General features: G+C 40.3%; 1 long non-coding RNA gene across 1 annotated transcript; it reads left to right on the top strand.

Annotated features, from left to right (window-relative positions):
- Window positions 1-36: 36 nt before the first annotated feature.
- LOC137676390 (uncharacterized) lies at window positions 37-22,203 on the top strand. Its single transcript, XR_011050074.1, has 4 exons — window positions 37-445; window positions 9,261-9,361; window positions 13,364-13,455; window positions 18,333-22,203. It is a non-coding gene; the product is annotated as an uncharacterized lncRNA (long non-coding RNA).
- The last annotated feature ends 4,993 nt before the right edge of the window (window positions 22,204-27,196 follow it).

The raw sequence follows: 27,196 nt of genomic DNA, 5'->3' as shown, positions 1-27,196 counted from the left end.
CCCCCCCGCCTCAGCCCCTTCCTGCGGGTGGGGAGCACCGGCGGCCCCGCCTTCTCCCTCCGAGCCAGTGTCGGCCAGGCCCAGGAGCAGGCGGCGGCGGAGGTGGCGGTTGTAAGGTGACCCTGGCCATGCGCTGAAGCGTAGGGGCTTTCCTGCCGCGGGTGCGAGTCGTTATGAACCTGATGGCCGGTAGCCGCACACGGGAGGGCTCGGCCCCAGCTGACGAGGAGGAGATGTAGGGCCCGCGCCCTCCTCCCTCCGGGGTCTCACCTGTCGGAGTTCGGGGAAGGTGCCTCGTGATGCAGTTCAGAGAGGCCGGGACAGGGCTGGGAGCGCCGGGAGCGGCTCCGACACGGTTACATCTGAGAGAAGCACCCCCGCGTCGCGGTGTCCTGTCACACTCAAATGGCACTTGCTTTCCGTCTGCCGTTCCCTTATTTGACAGGTAAACAAGCAAACACAGCAGCAATAGTTAATTTATATATGAAATGACCAGTTTATGCCTTTGTTATTTTAATGTTCATTCTAGACGTTATGCCTAGCTTTAAAGCATAAGGGCGCATGTAAAGCTTCCCCTGACTCCAAAGAGATGGATGTGCTTCTCTGCTGGCTGAATGTGAAGTGCCAATTATAATTGTGAACCATAATTGCTATATTTGGTTGTCATTTACAAATTAATGTATTATACCAAAACAAGCTGTTTTACAAAGTATTAACTATGCATAATTAGTTGTCTCTCATTTGAAAGCTTGCAATGTCGTCATCATCATCTGCTTTGTTACGTACACCTTAGGTACTTACACTCATTGTCAAAGCTTATAAGGCAAGCATTGGTATTAATATTGTACATGATAGCGTACAGTAGCTTTTGTGAATGATTCTTCAGTTGTCAGCCAAACATACTTACTTGCTGTAATTTTGGGGTAATTTCAATAAAATATTTCAGAAAATATCTTTCGTTGAATTTCACATAGGGCATAAGAATAAACAGTAGAAAATATATCATGATTAAATAATATAAGAATTACATATCTGTTATCCACAGAAAAGAAATTTCCCTGGGTAATCCATCCCTATGACATCTGGGGAGGTGTCAGAAATCTTGGAAATAGTTTGATTGAAGTAGTTCTTCTGTGATGAGTACAGAATAATATATCTTTGTAGCTATCTAAATTGCTATAACAAACTTCTATTACATTAAGCTTGCCTTAATAAATAACTAAAAGGTTACATTCTTTCAGTTTAGGTCCAATTCACCAAGTGTGAAATATAATTATTAATGCCTTCATGGCCACCTTTGCAAAATACACGTGATGGTCTTGGTTCGTTCTGTGCCCCTCAGCTATTGTAATTTGTTACAGCTTTATGGACAAGTCCAATTGACTTTAATGCTGTTGATTTAAGTATCATATTTTGTGTGAAAACCCCTCACAGTTGGTACTAATTGTCCTCCACTTTGGGAGGGTGGATACAAGCACACTGAGAAATGAGAATAGCAGTCTTAGTGATTTCCCATGGCCTAAGATTTTTCTCCATAGGCCACAATGCACGGCCAACAGGAGGAGAATTGCTTCACCACTGTCCTTGCTTTGGTGTTTATTACAAAGATCATTTGTGAATTTGACAGCTGTGGTACCAATGCAGGAAGGCACAGCACATTTTTTTCATAAAACAGAAAACATCAGTCTTCAGATTTTTCAGTGATGTTTCTTTAACATCAAAAAATACGGTGTGTCTATATATAGTTTTATACTTAGTAGTTCTGCATACATTTGCTTTTCAGGCTAGCAAACAGAAAGATTGTCACCATCTGTTTGTGATGGGTGCACCCACTCTGACTGAGTTAACAGTACTTTGCTTCAGGCATCACTGACAAATAGGCCTGACTGAAATCAACCCTGTTGTGCACATCTTGTGAATTTGTGCTAAGTCACATCTCATCAGGAACTAATGCTCTGAGCCAAAATCACAATACCTGTCTGAGCTAGAGCTAGACGAAACTAAAAATGGCAATAAATTATGTTTTATTATAATGGTTTCTTAATGTTGTAGGAAATGTGGTGTGGCTTAGTTCATCATGTGGTCAATGAACATCAGTGGGCTAGTGGAGACAGCATCATTGAGGGACAGTGCAAACATGGTCATCAAATGGATGAAAGTGAAAAGTAATAGAAGCAAACATCACCCTGAAACCTGCTGAAAAATTTTGGATGAAAAGTTTCTGAGAAACATCCCATACTTTCTACAGTTTAGGTATAATGGACTTCATTTGTGGATATTAGTTTGTCTCTGTTTTTCCAAATTAATTATCTTCCCTTCTTATGAGAAGTAAATGCAATTGATGTGCCAAGAAAAAATTATCTCACATGTGCTGAATTATTCATTCTCTTTTGTTGCATAGTGAAGTTGCGTAACAATTGAAGCTGCTTTGGTTTTAATTCTAGAGTAACCTTAAGAAAAAAATGTTATATTGATAAAAACTTACACTTGTGTTTTATTAATACATATTTAATAGAGAGAAAGTGTTCCTGATACATGAAGTAAAGTCAAAATTTTTCTTAAAAGGAAATTGTATATTTATTTTCATTAAGATCTGCATTTGGTCTGGAGCAGTTCCAGAAGCACTTATATATGTATGCTACCAAGTGGTTTGAGTACACCTACCCTATCTACATAGTGAGATGTTTTTTAGCAGAAATTGTTTACAATATGCACTTGAATCAGCAAACAATGCACAATCAACAGAATTATTATTCTAAGTCTGTCACCTTATTTTTCCTCTTTTTAAATGTAATTTATTTATTTATTGTAATTTCTCTAAAGGGAAAATAATTGTTTTTAATGCTAGATGCATACTGTCAGTCCAATGTTAGCTAAGATGAAGATTTCTTTACAGGTTCCATATCAGCAAACCTGTGTTGGAACTCTTTCCCTATGTAAATAGCTGTATAGCCTACCTCTAGTTTCAGTATGATTTTGCTTACAATCACTAAGGACTGATACAGAGAAGTAATAAATGTGACAATTTTGTTTTCCTTCCTATTGTAATATGAGGGTGGGATGATTGTTTTTGTAAATGAGCCTATTTTGTGTTGTGTTTAGAATATCTTGAAATGTTTGTGCTTATTGCTAAGTGCCACCTTAGACTACTTTTGAGAATGCTTTCTCATTTGCTAGGGAAGGACAAAGGTCAGCCTCAAGAGTATTTCCTTATATGTAAAAGCCTTGATTTTCTATATAATAGCATTAATTTTCGTCTAGGATAAGGATGGTAGAGAATGGAATTCTGTGATCACTCGATTTCCTTTTGGTGTATATTTACATATTTTAACTAATGCTTCTTCACAGCAGTCTTGTGATATAAACAAGTAAGTGAATCAGTTACGGTGGTCCTGATTCTTCACTGATTTAAATTAAAAAGCCTTGTGTCCTTCATCTGAAAACTGAAGGGATAAGAAACAAATTCCTTGCTGATGTCAATGGGTGTGTCATGGACTGCTAGATAAGGACTGCAAAAGTAAAGAAAAAAAATTAACTGTTTACAATGATCTAGTGTTTAATTGAATGGATTTTCTTAGTCGTAAAATATTTTTCTCCCAATTCAACTTTGTAATAAATATTATAGAATGATCAGCTTGGAAGTGTGTATGATGTGTGTTGCTGAATTAAGTGGAATCCACAGTAGCTCTGAAAGTATGTCTGTTGATGAGTTTTTAGACTGTTTCAGAAAATCTGCATAAATTTACATACATTTACAAATTATAAAAGTAAGTTTAAAACCTTGTTAGGTAGTAGAAAAACTAAGTAAATTTTCATTTAGTAAAGCCTTAACCTTACCTCTTGGTCTAGTGTAAAAAATTTCCTAAGATACTGTTTCTATCTTTTACATCAAATGAAGTGAACACAAAGACTGGGTTTGCCCTTCATATATTAGCATATATTATGCTAATACAACATATTAGCATATTAGCGCAGTATTTAATTGTAAAGCTAGAAAAATAAAATAATACAAGGAATCCTGGAGTTGTTTGTACAGAGACTGCATGACTGCATCTTTTTTGCTGTATTGAGAATGGCAGAAGTTAGTATCATCACTAAGACTGGAGCTTCCTCAGTTAGTTATATTCAGTTTAAGTTGCCTTTTAATAGAATGAAAACATAAACAATTTGGGGAAAAAAGAAGTTAACAAAAGTTTGGAATGGTATTGGCATGTAATCCATTATTTTCTCTGTAAATGTTAACTGTTTTTTTTTCTGAAAGCTCAAGACTTAAAGAATATCAGGATCCATTTGGGACCTGAGTGTAATTGCAAAGAAGAATAATTGTGCAGCTGGATTCAGCCATCTGTAAAGGCTGATGCATGTGCTGAAACCACACGACAGCTTAAAACTGTCCTCTTGGCAATTATAAGTGTGGCAAACTGTATATTAACATAGTTAAAACATGTACATATGTCTTTAAAGAAGCATTCCATTCTGAAAAGTGATCATTCGATAACAAATGGTACTGTTCTGCTCTAGAGATCTTATAATGGAGTGTATTTATAGCTTTAGCCCAGCAGTTTTAAGGGGAAGGTAAGGTTTTGCTACTTTTAATGCCAGTTACCACTGCAGTGGGTACCGTGTGGCGTGCTGAGAAGTGTAGTCCAGGCAGGAGCCTCCTTGGGTCCCGCAGGGAGAGTCCCTCGCTGTGCTTTATAACAGCGACTTGACTGATCTGGGGACTTAAGCTGAATTAGTCAAATGTCACTGGTCTTGCACAAGAACTTGCTCTCTATATAGGATAAGGTGAAGTCCAGGTGTTTGCAGCTTTAGACTAGTGATTTTTTCTTGTTGTTTGGGGGTTGTGTGTTTTTTTTTTTTCCTAATGCCTGTGCTAGTTTCCTTGTTACTCTGCCAGATTTTCTTGATCCTCTTCTTTAGCTCTTTGCTTTGAACTGACTCCCAGACCTAAATCCATATATGGGCCTTCTCCTTAGCTCTGATTTTGCAACAACCGGCCACACCACATTTAAGTTTAGTCATGCACTGTGCTTGCAGGGGTACTCACTACATGGCAACACCTTCTGAATTCTTTTGCTGCCATTCCTCACATGTTACAGCTGGAACTGAAAAAAGCTAGTTCACAGGGTTCTTGTAGCACAGCCCACAATTCAGATTAGAACTGACCTTTCTCTGGGCCAATGTGACTACCCCGCATCATATAAACCCAAACAGTAGTTATAGTCTTAACCTTTAATTGCTGCCACTGATCTCAAGATGTGAGGCAAACTGACAGCAGTGTTTGTAATATCCCAGTGACTCATGCTGGTTGCAACTGTCAGTTTGTCTCATCAGCTTTTTAGGATTCCTTGTCTTCTTGTGATGATTGCATCTTACATCTCTTGGTTGAACCGTAAACTGTAGTAGCCCAGTGAGTGATGGTAACAGCAACAATTAGTTTAACTGGTCTTCTTCTCCTGAATTTGTGTGTTAACAATTTTTAGTCTGAATCCTCGCCCTGTCCACAAAGCCTAATGCTAGCCTATCCCAGCGCTACTGAATGTGTTCTCTTAGTCCAGACTGGTACTGGCAGTCCACCTATCTACTTTCTCAATTTCTTCCTCACCCTAGGGTGTTTTTTCCAGTCTCAATCCTGCTTAATGATAAATGGAAGGAAGTAAGCATTCAGAGAACTGGATACATAAGGAGTCTCACACATTTCAAAGGAAATACCCTTTTCTTCCATGTCCCAAATTCAGGTATTTTGCCCTGCTTAATCTAACTCTTAAATCTTATCTCTTAAATATTTTCTTGGCCCATACTAATACTTGTGATTTCTTACAGTTCTTATGTTGAGACAATTCTATATTCAAAACTTTCTAGATAATAGGAATCATATTTAGCATCCACTGAAATTACATATCCATGGAGGTAAACATTGCTTCTTAGAGTATAAGCGATATCAATTATTCTCATGAAACACAGTTCAAATTGAAAATCCAAGGTTATATGTCTGCTACACGAATCTGGGGTGTCATTGTCTCTTTGCTAAGAGACTAGTAGTGCTTGTAATGGTAGGCTCCAACAAAATGAAAAAATCTGAAATTTACTGGCAAAGCTTCTGTAAATGTGCGCAAAAATGAACTGCTGCTTCTAATATAAATCTTACGGTTTGTTTTGCATGCATGTAAAATAAGGTAAGTGAATGTAAGGAGCTACATATGTAAAATGTACATTCTCTTGGTAGCTCTGCATATTTTGAAACGTTTTGACTTGTAGTTCTTCAGGCAATTAGTAAAATATTAAGAAAACAGACTTGTTTCCAGTTCATTCACGCCATGTATAAAGTAATTTTCAAGTTCTTATTTAGCTATTAGAATGAAGAATCACTAGCACATAAAATTTTTGCGCAAAGTATGACAACCTTGTTAGCTCATCGCTCACTAAACAGATAAGAAATCAAGCCTGATTGTCAAGTTAAATAAAGAGCTGTAAGTCTGAAAATAATGTTACTTGGTTTTGGGTTGGTTTTTTTCAGATAGAAGGCATCTTGCTTCAAAATATGTCTGTTTGTGTTTCTTTTACATAGTGTTTAAAATGGTGCTGTACTCTTGAGTCCAAACTTTCAAGAAGTTACTGGTACATATGATTAGTTTCTTTAATATACAGTTGAGATGTTGCCAGAAGGAAATATAAGTATAAAAGCCCTGGCTAACTAAGGACACTTGTGTCAGTTTGCATGTATACAAAAATTATATATTCACTGGATGGTGGCCTAGTGTGTTATCCTCGAACATTATGGTGAAGAAGCATTAAGTATACAGCATAGCTTTCATCTTTCTAGTTCTTAGTATTGTCTGGCATTGCATTCTGGCCTTGGATCCTGGTTTGAACAACAGTATTTCCTGTCATATGCAGTTGTCCTGACAAGGATAAATATCTGTCCTCTGATTATATGTAAAATTCAGTTGTTACTGCTTTTTAATGACAATTTGATCAAATAGTATGTAGGCAACTTCTTTTAATAACTTACAATGTCGTGGTTTCACTGCATGACCAGGAACCTTGCTTGTTAAACCATTTCGGAAATATTAGGTATTATAAATGACAACAACTTTGCCTTTCTGAACATAATGCCCTGCTTTATTTTCTTCCAATGGTTTTCTATTCCTATCCTTATTTTAATGTCTGAATGCTCTTAGAGTTACCTGCTGCTAACAAGAATGAAAGCTCTGTGTTTCTTGATTGAAATATCTCCTGTAGATGAGTTCTGCTCAATTAATGTTGACAGACACCAGAACAGTTTTCCAGAAGCCCTTGCTCATTCCCAAGGCCTGCAGATGTTGAAAGCAATGATAAGCCTATGTTTTCTGGCTTTAGTTAAACGAAAATTCTGCGAGAATATTCTTAGTTGTTTCATTCCAAATATAAAAAACAGATATGAAAAGGCTGAGCAGTGACACAAAACTTAATGCAAACTCATGCTTTAGAGATCCAGATTTGTGATTAAACACTAGAGTTGTTATAATTTAGGAGACTTGGAATATACCTGTCAGTTTCTCTTCCTTTTTTTTTTCCTGTTGTACTTAAAAAAGAAATAACACGTGCTACGCAGCCCTGTCCCTGAAACATGACAAGGTGGTTACATTGCTGTGTTGACCGTGGTCATGCTGCTGATTAAGCTGGGATTCTGCAGGTGATTAATGCCTCTGGAGTGTGTGCTGGGAAGATGTGGTGCTATTTTTATCTTAGAAATACTGTTCATGAACCAGTACCCTCCTCCAGCAGTTAAAGTATAGTCATGATGAGATCAACTCTTCTCTGAAATTGTTTACCAGTTGTACCTCTTCCATGGAGCTGGAATTGTTGCTATGGGTAGTAAGCACAAAGCTGCGTTAAGTCTCCCCAAAGATGAGACAATCCCATTTTTGCCTACATAGCTAAAAATCAAGAGGTAGGAGTAAATCTACTGGTTCAGACCAAGCGACTGTGACTCCAAGAGTGTGTCACTGATCAGAGGTCACAGATGAATATCCAGGGAGGACTAAAAGGAGCTTGTGCGTGTGATACTCACCTCTGTCTTCTTCCCCTGTTAGAGTACTCTCTTAGCTTCTGACTATTCCTCAGCTCCATGTAGTTTGTTTTGTTAGTAACCCTCAGAAGATCTCGTTAAAATCCCTTGAGTCTTCCCTCGAACCTGTGTAAATTCTTTGTCATCTCTACCTGGATGAGGGTAGTCTCTGATTTCTCTTTTCCAGGAGGTTTAGTAACTCAGTATTGGATGGGAGGAACAAATGAGGCTATACCATTGAGCTTACACTGTGTCAGTTACTGGATTCTGGCAGTCTTCAGCTGCACAGATCTTCTGAAATGTGCAATTTTGCATCATCCTCCATTCCTGGCTTTTTCTCCCCTTTCTAAATCAGTACGTGTACCTATGTGTATAAATTTTGTGGGCAAACGAACAGTCCTTCTTTGCCCAAGGGATTAGGAAAGTTGTCTTGCATCCTTCCCACTATCAAAAGCTGTTGCAGTGTTTCTTTTTTTTTTGTCAAAGCTGTTTAAAAAGAAAAAAAGTGAAAGCATAACTAGGAATGGATCATTAATTAGCAGTTTGATAGTTTTACCTGTTTACCTGTCTAGAGGAGGAAGGGGTGAAATCTAATTAACATTATTGACATTTGCTAGATCAGTTGCAATGTCATAACAGGCACAGAATTAAAGATGAGACTCCTCACGCAGCTGAGTTCCTCACTCCTACCTTTGTTAAATACACTTTTTGAAAATACAAATAGCTGTGCTTTTGTTTGTATAAGACAAGTTCAGGTTCTCTTGTTTACAGAAGAGATATGTGAATTAGATAAAATGTGAAGAGTAAGTTGTTGACTCACTGTAATTTTTGATGCTAGCATCATGATTTTCTGAATTATGAGTGTCATTACACTAAAAGTAACGGATTCATTGTAACATATCAGTCAGCAGTAAAGGTATGTAAGTTCAGAGGAGATAGGAATTAAGATGAACATTTTAGGGGGTGTGTGTTTTTTGATACAAGTGACTGATGTGGCTGCCCAAGGTTAAGTATCTCAAATGATCTGGGGTACTGCTCTGCTTTCAGTAGAAAAGCTCTGCTCTCAACAGGTAGAAATCAGGTCACTCAATGAAAAAGTGAGTGGGGATTTTTATCTGCTGTTATTAGGGAGAGTTGACACAAGACTTCTTTTTCTGGCACTTTAAGACTTCTGGGACTTAAACCCTCTGCTTTTTGCATTCTGTAGGTTTGGGCGTATATTCAGACGACAGCGATACATACAGCCTGTGCTCACACGTCATGTGTTCTAGGCCTTGACCACCTTGGTGACCTCCCATGGACTCTCCGGTATGTCAGTATCTTTCTTGTTCTGGGGAGCGCAAAGCTGTACACAGTACTCCAAATGTGTTTTTTTCAGTGCATAATAATTCATTTGCTTTGGCTTCTTGAACTGTTTTAATAAAATGTTCCAAATAATTCCAATTTTTAAATGGAATTTGACCTCCAGTGCAGTTACCAAACAGGTTGAGAGGTACTTGGGTACCATCTATCCTGTTCTGAGCAAAAGATCTTTTTTTTAAGATCAAGGCTTCAACTTGTGAATCCACAGCTCTCAGAAGTCAGATAATGCTGTTCAAATTAAATTCTCAAGAGTGGAAGAAAACGATGTTATATGTAAACTAAATACTTGTGGTTCAGGAACTTGCTTTTCAGTGACTACAAATAAAGCTTATTCCAGGATTTTTTTTAAGTACTTCCTCACTTCCCCCTCCTGGGCTAAGGTTACCCCTCTAAGCTTTTCAAAATATATTGACTTCCCATCCCGACCTTCCTCCCCTCCCCGCGTGCCCCTGAAAAATAGGTATGAGGTGCTAGAGCCTGAGCGTCTTCCTGAGCGTCAGGAAGATACAAATCTAGGTAAAGGACCTTCTAAGGGGCTACGTAAACAGAAGCAACCAAGTAGGAGGGTTGCAACCAGCTCCAAAAAGGAGAAAAGTAATTGTTATAGGTGACTCCCTGCTAAGGGGAACGGAGGGCCCCATATGCAGGCCAGACCCAACTCACAGGGAAGTCTGCTGCCTCCCTGGGGCTCGGGTAAGGGGTGTTATCAGGAGGATTCCTCAACTGGTGAGGCCCTCTGACTACTACCCACTATTAGTATTCCAGGTGGGCAGGGATGAGATTGAAGGGAGGAGTCCCAGGGCAATCAAAAGGGACTTCAGGGCCCTGGGGCGTTTGGTGAAGGGGGTAGGTGCGCAGGTTATATTCTCTTCAGTTCCTTCGGTGTTAGGTGAAAATAGGGAAAGGACTATGAAAATACAAGATTAATACGTGGCCAAGAGACTGGTGCCATAGGTGGGATTCTGGGTTCTTTGACCACGGGGCGGCTTTCATGGCATCAGGCCTGCTTATGCTGGATGGGGAACAGCTGAATCAGAAGGGGAAAAGGGTTATGGCCCAGAAGTTGGCAGGGCTGATCATGAGCTCTTTAAAATAGGTTCGATGGGGGAGGGGGATAAGACCAGGGCAGCCACATATAAACCTAGGGGTGACAGGCCTGCGTTGGGGGCAAGGCCGCTAGCCCAGATGAAGTGCATTTACACCAATGCACGCAGTATGGGCAACAAACAGGAAGAGCTAGAAGCCACTGTACAGCAGGAAGGTTATGATGTGGTTGCCATCACAGAAACGTGGTGGGATGACTCTCATGACTGGAGTGCTGCTATGGATAGCTATAAGCTATTTAAGAGGGACAGGCGAAGCAGGAGAGGCAGTGGGGTAGTGCAATATGTTAGGGAGTGCTTGGACTGTGTTGAAATTGAGGAAGATGGTGAGGATGACAAGGTTGAATGTCTATGGGTAAAGATCAGGGGGAAGGTTGTCAGGGCAGACATTACGGTGGGAGTCTGTTATAGACCACCCAACCAGGATGAGCAGGTGGACAAGGTGTTTTACAAGCGGCTGTCAGAAGCCGCCCGGTCACCGGCCCTTGTACTCGTGGGCGACTTCAACTTGCCGGATGTCTGCTGGAAATACAACATGGCAGAGAGGAAGCAATCTAGAAGGTTCCTCGAATGTGTGGAGGACAACTTCATGCAAGAGGTAAATGAGCCCACTAGAGGAGGGGCCCTGCTTGACCTTTTGTTTGTGAACAGAGAAGGACTAGTGGGAGATGTGAGGGTCGGTGGCCGTCTTGGGAATAGTGACCATGAAATGTTAGAGTTTTCGATAGTTGGGGAAGTAAGGAGGGGTAAGAGCAGAACTTCTGCCTTAGATTTCTGCCGGGCAGACTTTAGCCTGTTTAAGAGGTTGGTAGACAGAGTCCCTTGGGAGTCGGTCCTGAAGGGCAAAGGAGTCCAGGAAGGCTGGACGTGCTTTAAAAAGGAATTGCTAAATATTCAGGAGCAGGCTGTCCCGGTGTGTAGGAAGACAAGCCGTCGGGGAAAAAGACCAGCCTGGTTAAACAAAGAACTTAGGCTAGAACTTAAGGAAAAAAAGAGAGCCTACTTGCTCTGGAAGGGTCAGGTAACTTGGGAGGTCTATAGGGATGTTGCCAGGTTGTGTAGGGAGAAGATTAGAAGGGCCAAAGCTCAATTAGAGCTTGATTTGGCTGTTATGGTCAAAGATAACAAAAAAAGCTTCAACAAATACATTAACAGCAAAAGGAGCGTCAAGGAGAGCCTCCACCGCTTGCTGAATGAGGAGCGTAGTGTAGTGTCAGGGGATGAGGAAAAGGCAGAGGTGCTCAATGCCTTCTTTGCCTCGGTCTTTAATGTCAAGACCGGTTGTCCTCAGGAGACTCGGTCCCCAGAGCCTGAAGTTAGGGACGGGGGGCTGTGTAGACCCCCCCATAATCCAGGAGGAGATGGTTAGTGACCTGCTGTGCCAGTTGGACACCCACAAGGCTATGGGCCCGGATGGGATTCACCCCAGAGTAATGAAGGAACTGGCAAATGAACTTGCCAAACCACCCTCTATTATCTACCGGCAGTCCTGGTTAACTGGAGAAGGTCCAGCTGACTGGAAATTAGCAAATGTAACACCCATCTACAAGAAGGGTCAGAAGGATGATCCAGGGAACTATAGGCCTGTCAGCCTGACCTCGGTGCCAGGCAAGGTGATGGAACAGATCATCCTGAGTGCCATTACACGGCACATGCAGGACAATTGGGGCATCGGGGCCAACCAACATGGATTCATGAAAGGCAGGTCCTGCTTGACCAACCTGATCTCCTTCTATGACAAAGTGACCCACTTAGTAGATGAGGGCAGGGCTGTGGATGTAGTCCATCTAGACTTCAGTATGGCATTCGACACTGTCTCCCACAGCATCCTCCTAGACAAACTGGCTGCCCGGGGCTTGGATGGGTGGACTCTTCAATGTGTTAAAAACTGGCTGGATGGCCGAGCCCAGAGAGTGGTGGTGAATGGGGCAAAGTCCAACTGGTGGCCGGTCACTAGTGGTGTTCCCCAGGGCTCAGTTCTGGGGCCAGTGCTGTTCAATATCTTTATAGATGATCTAGACGTAGGGATTGAGTGCACCCTCAGCAGATTTGCAGATGACACCAAGCTGGGTGGGAGTATCGCTCCAACACCTCAACATCTTTCTTGAAGTGCGGGGCCCACAACTGGACACAGGATTCAAGGTGTGGCCTCACCACCGCCGAGTACAGAGGGAAGATCACTTCCCTAGACCGGCTGGCTACACTATTTCTAATAGAGGCCAGGATGCCATTGGCCTTCTTGACCACCTGGGCACACTGCTGGCTCATGTTTAGCCGGCTGTCGATCAGCACCCTCAAGTCTCTTTCCGCCAGACCGCTTTCTAACCACTCTTCCCCCAGCCTGTAGAGCTGCATGGGGTTGTTGTGGCCGAAGTGTAAGACTCGGCACTTGTTCTTGTTGAACTTCATGCCGTTAGTCTCAGCCCATCTATCTAACCTGTCCAGATCCCTCTGTAGGGCCTTCCTACCCTCCAGCAGATCGACACTCCCACCCAGCTTGGTGTCATCTGCAAATCTGCTGAGGGTGCACTCAATCCCTACGTCTAGATCATCTATAAAGATATTGAACAGCACCGGCCCCAGAACTGAGCCCTGGGGAACACCGCTAGTGACCGGCCGCCAGTTGCACTTTGCCCCATTCACCACCACTCTCTGAGATGCAACTGCAAACATCATCCGAACTCAAGGTGGTAGCAGAGAGAGAGTAGGGCAATAGTATTAAAAATAAGATTAGTTTTTAACCTTGGTCCTGAAACTGGAGAATGGCTTGTTCTGGCTTTCCAAAAATGTGACTTGTACTTTTTTTTTTTCCTTTTGCCTTGCCTTGCCTTGCCTTGGCACCAAGAGGCTGATCCCAAAGACTAGGATATAAATGAGATTCCTTTGGATTCAAAGAACTTATGCTGGCCTTATTTGATACAAGGAAATACACAGGGGGTAAGTAATTGTGCCTTCTCCTTTGTTATAGCTCAGAAATTTAAGTGCACACATCTGTGAGGCCTGCTTCCAACTTTGATTAGCGAAACATGCATCTTCATGGCCTTTAGGTTGAGTTTATTCAACAAACACAGCATTTAAATGTACACTTTCCATTGAGAAAGTTAAATGCAAATTAATTTCCATTAAACTAAGCAGCTTTTCCTCTTTACATAAAAGACTAAAGATATATTCACTCTGTGAATAATCACGTGATGTGTACAGAAAACACAAAAATAAGATTTTTAAATATAGCAGACACAGCTGTACATTTTCTGGGTCAGATCTGCTGGCATATAGGAATGCCATTAAGGCAACATGAGGAATAGGTCTACATCACTCTATGCTGGCTAAGCAGACCTCTCTGCTCATAGGATATAGTATGGAGAGAAATAAAATGCAGTTATGCTAAACAATTAATGGAACAAAGGTATTTGTATAGGAATCTTTCTGCAAGAAACTGTAGTTGGCTGTGCTGCAGTTTCCAAGACAACAACCCCCTGAGAGTGTCTCCTGTTTTTTTTTTTTTGTTCTGAGTTACTCTGTGGATCTCCTAAGCTGAGTGAAATAAGGGTCAAAAGCTGGTAGAGCTCTATTAGACACCCTTTTAATAACGAAACAAAACTACTTCAGCAGACTAAGTCTAAAGTAAAACATGTGCTGTTTCTATATCAACTATGCATTTTTTATTTCTTGCTAGGCAAGAAATCTCTCTTCTATATATCTTTAAATAAACTAGCTATCATTTTTATTCAGTTGCCTACAAAGGTATATTATTTGATGATGTTTTTATTTTTAGAAACATTCTTATATCTGAAATATGTTAACACAAGAAATATCAGGCTTGCACAATTTCTGAAGCGTTTTCTACAAAAAACAAAACTGAAAAGCACTCTTTAGAATAGAATCAAGGAGAACAGATTACAGTTTTACATCAGCTGTGTGTGGGATTGTGTAACCCATCCTCCAACTTGTAGTCACAAACCCAATTCCATTTACACTTACGTGGATGCAAACTTAAATTCAGTTACATGTGAGAATAGGGCCTATCTCTTCTTTTGTAGTAATATGACTTAATGTGTTTGGGTTTGCTTATGTTTATCTAAATGTTATAGCTGTCACATAGAATAGTAACATAGTAAATATGAAGAATAATGGTAAATCTGCAGTAGGTCCAAGAGCTATCCGAAGTGTCTGATTCCATGTTGCACTGAACCTGTGTAACATGAACATAAAACACAGCCACTGCTACTTGATGTGAAAAGGTTTCATACTTCAAAAGAATGCTGTAAGTGACTGCTTGAAATACTGGACAATATGAGCTTAAAACCACTCTCTACTGATCTAGCAGCACTGTCATATGTTCAATATCTTTATAGATGATCTAGACGTAGGGATTGAGTGCACCCTCAGCAGATTTGCAGAATATGTGAGTGGTGGTAAAATATAATGGAGGAGCTCTTTTGTTTTGTTTCATCATTAATTGAGATGGTGGCACAGTTGTTCTGACTTCACTTCTCAGGCAGGGCTGACAAAGCTGCATTTCATATTGAATCATCTGACTTGTAGAAAGAGCATTTAATACTCATTGCAGAAGGGAGAGATTAAAAGTTTCTGAAGTCCAGGGCAAACAGACATAGCACGTAAATTTCTGATGTGTAGCAATTCCTGCATTCCTTCTTTGTTAAATCCCAGTAATATGCTGCCATTTCTAAACATGAAAAAGAAGACACCATGCGTCTATGTTCTATTGGAACAGCAGTTCTTACTGCAACGGTAGAAAATTGATTTATATTAGACCTTAACCTCATTTTCCAAACCTTTTTGGGTTTAGGCTTAACAGTATTATGAAGTTGTGGTTTTTGGAGTAACTTCTCAATGCATACTTTCAGAAGCAGTCACTCAAGGCTTCAATCTTGCAGTGAAAGGACGAAATGCTATTTTAATACAGTCTGAAAAAAAAAAGTGAAATATGAAAAGGCTTTTACAGTAAAAAGCACTTGCACTTCACATATTTTATTATAATGTCCTGAGTTTGGCTGTGGCTGCTGGAAAATTATTCGAACGATTACCAGATAGTAACTTTTAAACACCCAGAAGTCTGTCCTCAGACACCAGGGGGTGTAATAAAACCTTGTTGCTGATGCCTGTAGAGACTTGACCTACCTTGGCGTGAAGCTTTGGTTGTAGATAGATTCCTCTATGTTGTTGTGCTAAGAAAATGCAGTGGCTGAAATACACTCTTCTTAATGAGAATGTTCTCTGGGATACGACCTGTTGATTTACAGGTAGTATTTGATGTTTGAATAATTTGAATCCTAGTCTTAAAACAAAAACAAAGAGACAGAAAAATACACAATATTTTGCATATTGCTCAGGGCCTCCCCTGTATTGAAACAATTTCTTGCACATTTTTCTGCACCAAATAGATTTGATTGTAGGCTTATTTACTAATAGATGAAATGGTGATAAAGATGGTTTCTGAAATACTGCTTTCCTCATGTGTTTAGGAACTGTATGTTTGTTAGGGAATATTCACCTATGTCTGAAAATGCAGATGAGTTTTCGGTTAACAGTTATGAATGCCATACTGAGTAGGCCTGAGTCTGCCACTGTTCCCCGGTGGTCTTCACTTGAAATAACAACTGAATTTGATGCGTTAATATTGAGCTGGGTCTTCGGGAAGGAGAAGCACTGTGGGTAAAAAGCCACGTATAGTTGTGGAGGGCTGGCCCAGAAACAGTGATCTCACAGCAGCCACACTAGTGTGAGAAGGTAAGAAGGGTGCAATGAATGACAAAGGGGTGGGTTGTAGCATGTGTTTTAGGGGCTGTTGTGGTACCATTGCGCATTCAAGAACCTTCCGCTGGAAACTTTAGTTTACACCATTGCAGAAAGTAGCATAGTCACCATAGCACTATGGCTAAAATAAACTCCCCATGCTTTCTTGTGTACAGAAGCTTGTATTTTTGAACTCATGGCCTGACAGTTAGCTGCTTGCTGGTATTCACAGAATCACAGACTGGTTGAAGTTGGAAGGGACCTCTGAAGGTGAGCTGGTCCAACCTGATGCTCAGCCAAGGACACCTACAGCCAGTTGTCCAGGACCAGGTCCAGACAGCTTTTGAATATCTCCAGGGATGGAGACTCCATAACCTTCCTTGGCAATCTGTGCCAGTGCTCAGTCACCCTCATGGTGGAAAGTGTTTCCTGCTGGAAACCTCCTGAGGGAACCTCCTGTGTTTCAGTTTGTGCCCACTGACTCTTGTCCTGTCACTGGGCACCACTGAAAAGAGTCTGGCTCCGTCCTCTTTGCACTCTCCCTGCAGTTATTCGAAGACATTAATAAGACCCCCTCGAGCCTTCTCTGCTCCAGGCTGAACAGTCCAGCTCTCTCAGCCTCTCCTCATAGGAGAGATGCTGCAGTCCCTTCGTCATCTCTGTGGCCCATTGCTGGTCTCTCTCCAGTATGTCCATGTCTTTCTTGTACTGGGAAGTCCAGAACTGGACACAGGACTGCAGGTGTGGCCTCACCCGTGCTGAGTAGAGAGGAAGGATCACCTCCCCTGACCTGCTGGCAACATTCCTCCTAGTGAAGCCCAGGATGCTGTTGGCTTTTTTTTTTTTTTTTTGCCACAAGGGCACATTGCTGGCTCATAGACAACTTGGTGTCCACCAGGACCCCAAGTTCCTTTTCTGCCAAGCTGCTTTCCAGCTGGGCAGCCCCCGGCATTTACTGGCGCGTGGCGTTGTGCCTCCCCAGGTGCAGGGCTGTGCAGTTCTTGTTGAACTTCATGAGGTTCCTGTCAGCCCATTTCTCCAGCATTCTTTATAAAGAAGTATAGATCCTCTTTTTCAGGAAAGGTGACAAAATTACAAAAATAGTTCTTTTCCATAAAATAACATTTTCCATAAAAACTCCACCAGAGTTTAGATTACTTCACCACAAGATAAGTGTGTTTTCTTCTGCTTTCTTATAGACTTAGATCATCACATATCAATTGCTTCTTTCTCAGGCTTTATCACTATGGAATATAAGGAAGTCATATTGAAGAGTTCCAAAAGTCCATGCTAAATGAAAGAAAACTTCCAATGTGGTATTTCTGATAGCATAATGAGCATTTATCTCTGAGTGTGTTATAGAACTCTGAACTGAAATTATAATTTGTAGCATGATGAACTGAAACAGCCCCTTCAATCCAATGTTTGAAGGACTTCATGTTTAGAATTTTCCACTGATGAATCCAGACCTTTAACCCCTGACCTAAAGCCCTACTGATGGAGGGGGCCTGATGTGGGTGAGAATGGTGTATGGCCTGAAAATATGCGTAGCATTATATGATACAAATATGGTTAAAATTTAATCTGTGTGATTTTAGGTAAAAGTTTTCTATATATATCAATTGGGAAGAGGGATTGTTGAAAAACAAAGATATATTTAAATAACAAGTGAGATAATGCATGCTGAAGGTGGTACTTATTAATTTGTTTTGCTGGTTTTTGTACCCTTTTTAGCTGTGGCAGAAGGAGCAATATTTTGTGACAGATACATATTATTAAGTCTTCAGCAACAACCTTCCTTGAATGCAGGAAATAATGTGCTCCTCTAACGAATTCCTGTAAATATGTTTGATTCAGATCAGTTTCCTATCATTGATCATTTACTGTTTAAACATTTCTTCATACCGGATGGAATGCAGTAAGTCTGGAAACTTAAACTAGTAGCAATTGATTTTCAAGAAAATTGACAGAATGTCTTTCAGACTGTGGAGCTGTTTTCTCAGGATGTCATCCATAACACTCTAAAATATTCATGATTTTCATTTTTATTCTTTCAGGTAAAGAGCATTACAGAACTGTGTGGTGGAAGATATCCAGTGCAGAAGAACAAGTTTGGAAAGATTATAGCAAAGTTTGACACAGTGTAGTTCAAACTGCTTTGTAATCTGCTCTTTGTTGTCGGTATGTGTAAGTTTCCCTTCCAAGACTGGAAAAAGAGCAACGATGTTGAGTTCCAAACTGCTTCTCTCTGATACTTCAGCTAGAAAAGCATAGGTGAAATATAGAAAGGCAGTTTAAATGAAAAGTTAGATGCTAGAGCACAAGATGTAGATTGCAGAGAGAGGGCCTGTGTATGTATTTTACTCCTTTGTTTTGTTCTCCTTTGATCTTTTGGTGCGGATGTGGTTTGAGGATACCCAAACTTCATAACTGGGTGTCAGTAATCAGATGTCCTAGTGCAACTCTTGCCAGTGATGACATAGTACCTTATATTGCATTTTGCAAATAAAAGTGAGTTTTATTTTTCTTCTTTGCCTTGAAACCATTGTCATTTAGGTAAAGAGCTGTCAGTGTGCTATTTGCAAATCTATTGATTGCACAATATAATACTTAAGGGTGACTACATACCCATACTGGTAAAAACTTCTGCTAGTCTAAATGTAAAAGACCTACTACTATATGTTATTGTGACAGTATAAAAGTATAGCTATAATAAAAATAAAATATAGCCGTAATAAAAATAAATGCTATTGTCTGTAAATCCGAAAGCACTGTCATAACATTGAAATAAAGAATACTAATGGTGATGTCTGTTTAAATCTTGGTATGAAATCTAGGATTTCTAACTTATTTTGGGACATTTTAAATGCTGGATCTTTTAAACTTTTGATGGAAGATATACATGCATCTGAACTCCTGAGAAGTAATTAGTTATACTTCAGGATTATTTTCAACATTTTGTTCTATTCCCCAAATCCAGCAATGTCATTCTCAACATTTTTACCATGGTGAGGTATAGCCTACTCTGGAGAGCAGAGGCACTGCTTGTATGGTTGCTCTTTACCCACATAAGACCATTTGTATGCAGGGCTGTAGCTTTGTGGTATCACTGATGTAGGTAATGTAAGCCTCTTTAAGGTACTACTGATCTGTTATTTAAAATTTATACATATCTCACCAAAATCAGTCATTTAGGGGGTTCTAAATCTAAAACACATAGGTCAACTTACTCAATTTTGAAAGGAGTTTGTGTTGAACCCCCTTTTTGCATAGTTCAGGTGCCTACGCTGAACAACTATTAATATCCCTCTCTACCATGGCTAATGCCATATTGGTGACTTACCTCTAGCACTTTATTCTTACTCTTTCTTTCCTTTCCCACCTTTATGCCACCTCCAAATAATACATACTTAAAGAAATCCAGACAAAAAAAAAACCTAGTTAATAGCATTGCTTAACATAATCTTGACATTGCATCTGAATATGATTTCTCTTCCAAAGAACAGTACAGCTGGTTTATAAAAATGCACGCTGCCTTCTGAGAGATCATCCTGCTAATTTGCCTCTGATAAATGAGGATGTACAGACAACTCTCTCAAAAAGAGATATATAGCTTATCATCACCCTCATATAAATGGGTGATACAGTGAGAGAGAAAGGAGGGAGATTTTGGCAAAAGCCACTTTCTTATGGTATTTTGTAGTAACAAATGAGTATATGTCCCAAAAGTCTGTAATTAATGAAACAGACTCATCACCACCTGCTTTCTCACAAGCACAGAAAGCTTAGTCAGCTTAATTTTGTTGAATCAATTTTGTGTAGTGATTGATTTCCAGGTAAGTAGCAGTGGATAATAAATCCAATGCTCAGCTGTAGAAATGGAGCAGTGTATGACCTGCAGTCCCTTAGGACTTTAACTGGATGTTTGTGGTAAATCTTGCATGGGCAGTCTGTTTCCACACAGTTCATCAACTACATCGTCTCTCTGGCTAGGAAAAAGAAATTAAAATCAGCATTAGTAAATAAAATTATTGTTCAGATATTTTTTAAATAATGAAACAGATGCTGTAATGACTGAGATTACATTGTTTCCTGTGTGCATAAAGACATGAGTGACCAGTGGTTCCCTATGCAATTGAAACCTTGAGTAAAATAAGAACTGTGTCCCACTTATCCTCCTTTTTTGTGATTTTTCAGTCGACAAATGTTGGAGAACAGTTTTCAGGCATCTCTGGAAATACACTGGAAATACAGGACTTAAGAAATGGCAGGTAGGACTGAAAACATACAGGCTGTTGCACACTCTTGAATAAAGCAGTTCCTGCTGATAAAACAGATAGTGGTAAATACGTGCTAGTGCCACCAGAAGCAAAGAGTTTAACACTAATTAAAAAGGTTAGATATTGACCTTGTCCTCAGCAATATCCCAGAGAAACTTTCCATCTAATTACACTTTTTTCTCTGACCCATATCATCATTATGGTCGTTCAGATTTCCTCATCTTGTGGTAAGCTACCTGTCAAAGTAAAAATGGATAAGCAAGACTAAATCTATGTGCAATTAAGCTGGGACAAAATCAAGGTTTCTACAACTCATGAGAGAATGTACAAGGGGAAAATGAATCCAACAAACTACTTTTAGACCTTTGTCTGATTTTTGTGAGGGGAGGGAGGAAGGTTTCCCCTACACTGCATTTTTATTTAATACAAACATCTACTACCCATACAATATGTTTTATGTCCAAATGACTGTACTTCAGGTACTGACCTGAGGAACACTAAATGGCTTTTTGGTATCTATTTGAAAGTCTAAGTGGCAAACATTTTGGACTATCTTGGCCTAGCTGTTCAACCGCATTAATCATTACTTTAGGTGTCAAAGAACAAGTAAAATCTGTATTTTATCTCTGTGCACTGCCTTCTTAAGAAAATGATGTATATATATATTCAAAAAGCAGTAACAGAAAACAGAAGGCTCTTTCTGATTTAATTCATACAGGTGGCCTTTTGGGGATTCATGATGCAAACTAAAGCTTGGTGACAGATCACAATGAGCCAGAGTACCTGTATTGGCCTACTGAAGACCATGAATTACTAACTTTGACAGCTTTAGATAATTCTGCAGCTTTCCATCTTGATTGTCAATGACTGTTAAAATGGCAGAAAGGGATAGTCCCATGATCCCTGAGGGGCACTTGATCAACTGAACTTAAGGTATATTGTCTTATATATGGTGGCTCACCTAGAGTCTGTGAGACAACTGCATTCAGTTTTGAGCCCCCAGTATAACAAAGATGCTGATGAACCAGAATAGAGCAAGGGCCACCAAGATGGTCGGGGGCTGAAGCACAGACTCTGGGAGGAGGGGATGAGGGAGATGGGTTTGTCCAGCTTAGAGAAAAGGTGGCTTTTGGGGACGAAATGGCAGCCTTCCAATGCTGAGGAGGAGGTTACTGAGAAGACAGAGCTGCACCCTTTGCTGACATGCACAGCAGGAGATAGTGATTGTAAACTAAAACAGGGAAGGTTCTAACTGGATATATGGAAAAAAAGTCACTATGGAGGATAATGAAGTAGTAGAACAGGTTTCCCAGAGAGGTTATGGTATCTCCATCTCAGGAGGTTTTAAAAACCGAACTAAACAAAGCCCAGAGCATTCCAATCTGAATTCAATATTGACCCTGCTTTGAACAGGAGGCTGGACTTCTGACATCCCTTCCAACTTGAGTATGGTATGTTCTCTGTGATGAGAGAAGAAAGGTTTATACAGACAGAAATATTTCACCTTCTCATACTCTTCTCCTTGTGGGCAAAAATTAGCGTGGTCAAAGAAGTTGTTATGAAAGTTTTAAGAAGCTTTAAAAGTTTAATATGTAAGTCTGTGTACTATATTCCTCTGCATCTAATAAACTTTAAGTTTGACATTAAAGCTGTGTGTGATTTATAAAGGAGCTGTCAGAAAGTTTAAGATTTGTCAGAAATTGTTTTGGATGCCTGCTATAACTGGCATATCCTTACTTTTTTACTTTTGTTTGTACTCTGTGTTTGCTTCCACCACAATTGTAGTAGAATTGAATTTTCAGCCTTTCTTTCTTGTAAATCTCCTTTGAGAATGTCAAAGGTACGAGCTGAACTGAGGAGTTGAATCAGTTCATATCACAGTTAAATACCAAATCAGTTTAAGATTCCTCTGACAACTGTATTTAGGCCACTGGGTTAAATTTGAGGGATGTGTATCTGATGAGAGTATAGATGGCTATGTCTTAAAACTATTATGACATATTGATAGAGTGTTTTTAAATGCCATACAAGCAATTTCACTGAAGTCAGCAGAGATACAAAGATTTATCTTAGCTGAGGATCTGCAGACATAAATAAAATCTGTTCTCATGTGACTGCTGTCAAAATGTCATGTTCTTGTTAATTAGAAGGTAGTCAATCTTGAATGTCCCCATCATTAGAAAACTTCAGAAAACTCTAGAAAATGTTAAAAAATCCATGAGTGATTGCTGTGTTTACCTAAATGGATACCCTTGAGTCTGGACTGTGCATGGCCCCATCCATCTGTAAAAGCCAGCAAGAACATGTCTTGTTAGGTTTCTCCAGCTGCAGGCAGCCACAAATCTTGGCCTATTAGGAAAGAATTTTCAAAACGCATTTTTTGGAAACTATGTAGTCTTCTTGTTTTTGCTTCCTTTAAATCTCAGGGTTTGTGGGGTTTTTTTTTTTTGGTTGGTTTTTTTTTTTGGCTTTTTTTTTTTAATGCTGTAATCACTATAACATCATGGAACCAGATTTGTAACCAAAGCCAGCTAAGTGTGCTTTTTTTTTCCCCCTCCACTGTCTCAGTTCAGAACAAGTGGAGATACTTAGGTGTTCAGTCAAGGTGATAAACAGTAAAATTTTTCCGGTCTTCCAGCAGATGGAATCTTTTCAGGACTTTTTAGGAAGGCATTTTCTCAGTGTTTTTAGTGTTTTTAACATGCAGATGGCTTCAGCTCAATTCTATAGAACTAAAATAACTATAGCCCCCAGCCCAAACACCAGCCACACTGAGTTACAAATTCTAGGTTTTATTTGGGGATTTTCATATAAACATTTTTTTGTGCTGTTCATTAGTTTGTTTCTTTCCCTGCAATTGAAACCTGAAAGAAGAGAAATTATTCTGCCATTAGTAACTGGAATAAGGTAGAACCTCAATTTTTTTATATATCTGGAGATGTAAAAGCAGTTTGAGTGTTCTCTTGTTCTTTTTTCATTGCAGTATTATGTGTATGAAGCCACCATGCAGCAATGCACTCATGTGAAACCTAGAGAACTCTCAGTGTGATTGTGTTGAATTACTGGAGCTCTTCCAAACATGGAAACTTAATTGGCTTGTTTCCACAAAAACAGCATAACATTTTAAATGGAAGATTTTTAATCATTGCTGCTGCTGCCTGTTGTATGGCTTAATTTTTCTTCCTTTAAAATCAATGGATCTCGAATAAAGGTTTCAACAGGATCAGTTGCAGGTCATGACAGGTGCTTCTGAAAATCTTTTAATGTAAATGTTAATTTCAGCAATTCATAGCTGAAGAGTGTCATAGCTTCAGAAAATAGTATCTTTAAGAGAATGATTGCTCTTTCAGTGATAGTTTTGTTTTAGCTGTGGTGATCTAAGGACAGACAGGAGAAAAAGTATATATAGAAATCATGTCTCTAATTAGACCAGGTAATTTAGCAGAAAAAATACACAAACTTATAAGCATGTGAGTACTTTCTTGAATCACAGAATCACAGAATCACAGAATGTTAGGGATTGGAAGGGACCTCAAAAGATCATCTAGTCCAATCCCCCTGCTGGAGCAGGATTACCTAGATCATATCACACAGGAACACGTCCAGGCGGGTTTTGAATGTCTCCAGAGAAGGAGACTCCACAGCCTCTCTGGGCAGCCTGTTCCAGTGTTCGGTTACCCTCACCGTAAAGAAGTTTTTCCTCATATTTATGTGGAACCTCCTGTGTTCCAGATTACACCCATTGCCCCTTGTCCTGTCAATGGATGTCACTGAGAAGAGCCTGGCTTCATCCTCATGACACTTGCCCTTTACATATTTATAAACATTAATGAGGTCACCCCTCAGTCTCCTCTTCTCTAAGCTAAAGAGACCCAGCTCCCTCAGCCTCTCCTCAGAAGGGAGATGTTCCACCCCCTTAATCATCTTCGTGGCTCTGCGCTGGACTCTCTCTAGCAGTTCCCTGTCCTTCTTGAACTGAGGGGCCCAGAACTGGACACAATATTCCAGATGCGGCCTCACCAGGGCAGAGTAGAGGGGGAGGAGAACCTCTCTCGACCTACTAACCACACCCCTTCTAATACACCCCAGGATGCCATTGGCCTTCTTGGCCACAAGGGCACACTGCTGGCTCATTGTCATCCTGCTGTCCACTAGGATCCCCAGGTCCCTTTTCCCTACGCTGGTCTCCAACAGGTCTGTCCCCAACTTGTACTGGTACATGGGGTTGTTCTTGCCCAGATGTAGGACTCTACACTTGCCCTTGTTATATTTCATTAAATTTCTCCCCGCCCAACTCTCCAGCCTGTCCAGGTCTCTCTGAATGGCTGCGCAGCCTTCCGGTGTGACAGCCACTCCTCCCAGTTTGGTGTCATCAGCGAACTTGCTGACAGTGCACTCTATTCCCTCATCCAAGTCATTAATGAATATATTGAATAGTACTGGTCCCAGTACCGACCCTTGCGGGACTCCGCTAGACACAGACCTCCAACTGGACTCTGTCCCATTGACCACCACTCTCTGGCTTCTTGCCTTCAGCCAGTTCACAATCCACCTCACTACCCGATCATCCAGACCACACTTCCTCAGTTTAGCTGCGAGGATGCTGTGGGAGACTGTATCAAATGCTTTACTGAAATCAAGATAGACCACATCCACAGCTTTACCATCATCTCTCCACCGGGTTATGTCCTCATAAAAGGCTATCAAGTTGGTTAAGCATGACTTCCCCTTGGTGAAGCCATGTTGACTGCCCCTAATGATCTCCCTATCCTTGATGTGCCTAGAGACAGCACCAAGGACAAGTTGTTCCATTACCTTTCCGGGGATGGAGGTGAGGCTGACCCGTTTATAGTTACCCGGGTCCTCCTTGAGATACTTTTAATAATAGAAGATTTAGAAGAGTAGACTTAAACAGTTAGAGAATTACATAATATGTTTAGGGGGAAAAATAAAGTTTTCAGACACATGAAGTCTAACAAAGAAGTAGTAAATTCCTGGCTAAAATAATTTCGAACAGCACTTGAGATGTGTTTTCGTCATCTGTTCAAGCCTATTGATGACTGTGCTACTTCTGAGGCAGGTATTCCTTGTTTACGTGACTGCTGGTTTAGATAGTGTTTGTTTTGTCGTGAAGATGGTGATATTAAGCTACTAACTGCACTAATCAACTAGACAAATTTCAGTGAAAAAGATTAAATGAAAAGAAAATGTCTGGAACATGGAGTGCCATGAGGGAGAGAACTGAAGAATGTTATCCCTCTTGGTCTTCTTTCTTTGAGGGGTTGTCTCCTAAAAAGGGGAAATCACACTTACATATTTTGCTTCTGTAGACTAACCGTTATAGAAACATCTTTATGTAAACTGGTTTTATCCAGCAGATTTTACAGTGGTTTTGTCTCAGGGCAAAGACTGATTTTTTGCTGTAGTAGCTATTCATTTCTCAAAGCCTCATCCAAGGGCGTTAGAAGGTAGTCACATATTTTTAGCTCTATATCCCTTGGGATCTGATGTTTTTGTGAATGATTTCAGTTCTCAAAGAGCACATCTTTCTAGGGGTTAGTCATGTACTGGCCAGTCCTGTCCTCTGTAGTTTGACCAATAAGCCACAAAATGGTGGTGATGACTCAATGATCTTAAAGGTCTTTTCCAACCTAAATGATTCAATGATTCTATGATTCTAAAATGGAAAGGCAACTGACAGCTGAAGTCGCTTCCTGGAATTATACCTGTTGGGATATGCTTATGCTTAGCAACATAGTGGTGATGAATGGAGAATGCAAAGCCAGTAACTGTAGAGGGGTTTTTGGAGGAGAATGGTCATGTAACGAGCCAGAAGTATGAGAGTATGGAGTGAGGGTCTAGCTGCGTGACAAGATTCATGTAGCTAGTGTCAACAAGCCGACCTTGGAGAGACGAGGAAAAACAGTAGCTGAGCAAACAAGAATTGAGGGAGTAGCTGGTGGGAGCCGAACACGGAGGAGAAGAAACAAGAACTGATGGAGCCAATTACGAAAAGACCAGTGGCAGAGCAGTGACCAATCAACACATCAAAGAAGAGTATGTTTAGTAATATTAACCAGTAGCAATGCACATGCTTACAGCCAGGGAAAGTACAAAATGTATAAAAGGGACAGCTTATGCTTAATAAAGCGTCTTCACTTTGATTCACATTGGATTGTGTGGAGGCGTGTTCCTTCTCCTGAAGTAACAGGATACTTATGAATGTGAGAGACCCACATATGGATTGTTCAGGTACATGTCTTCTACTCTACTCTACCTATCCAGAAGTCAGGGTCTGTCACCAGCACTGAAAATCTGTGCAAAATTACTAGAATTAGTATTAGTATAATTCTGTGTCAGCCAGCAGATACCATATGAATTTGATGGATAAAACCAGGGGTACAGCAGGCCATTCTTAGATTATGCCTCTTGCTTCACTAGAGGAGCACAAGAACATTAACTGCTGAAAGGTGCGTGTGTGTATATATATATATATTCATAAGGAACAGACAGTACAATTTTTTGCAGTTGTTCCCAGCAGCACAGCTCAAATTTAGGGTTTCTTTAGTGTGTTGTGGTACATCCTGTTCTGTTCTTCCTTGGGCGTGTACAAGCCCAAGCATCAGGTGATAGCCATGTTA

Source organism: Nyctibius grandis, chromosome Z (genome assembly GCF_013368605.1).
Source record: "Nyctibius grandis isolate bNycGra1 chromosome Z, bNycGra1.pri, whole genome shotgun sequence".
Classification (NCBI taxonomy): Eukaryota; Metazoa; Chordata; class Aves; order Nyctibiiformes; family Nyctibiidae; genus Nyctibius; species Nyctibius grandis.
Note: the sequence above shows the minus strand (reverse complement) of the source record. Positions and strands in the feature narration are given on the sequence as shown.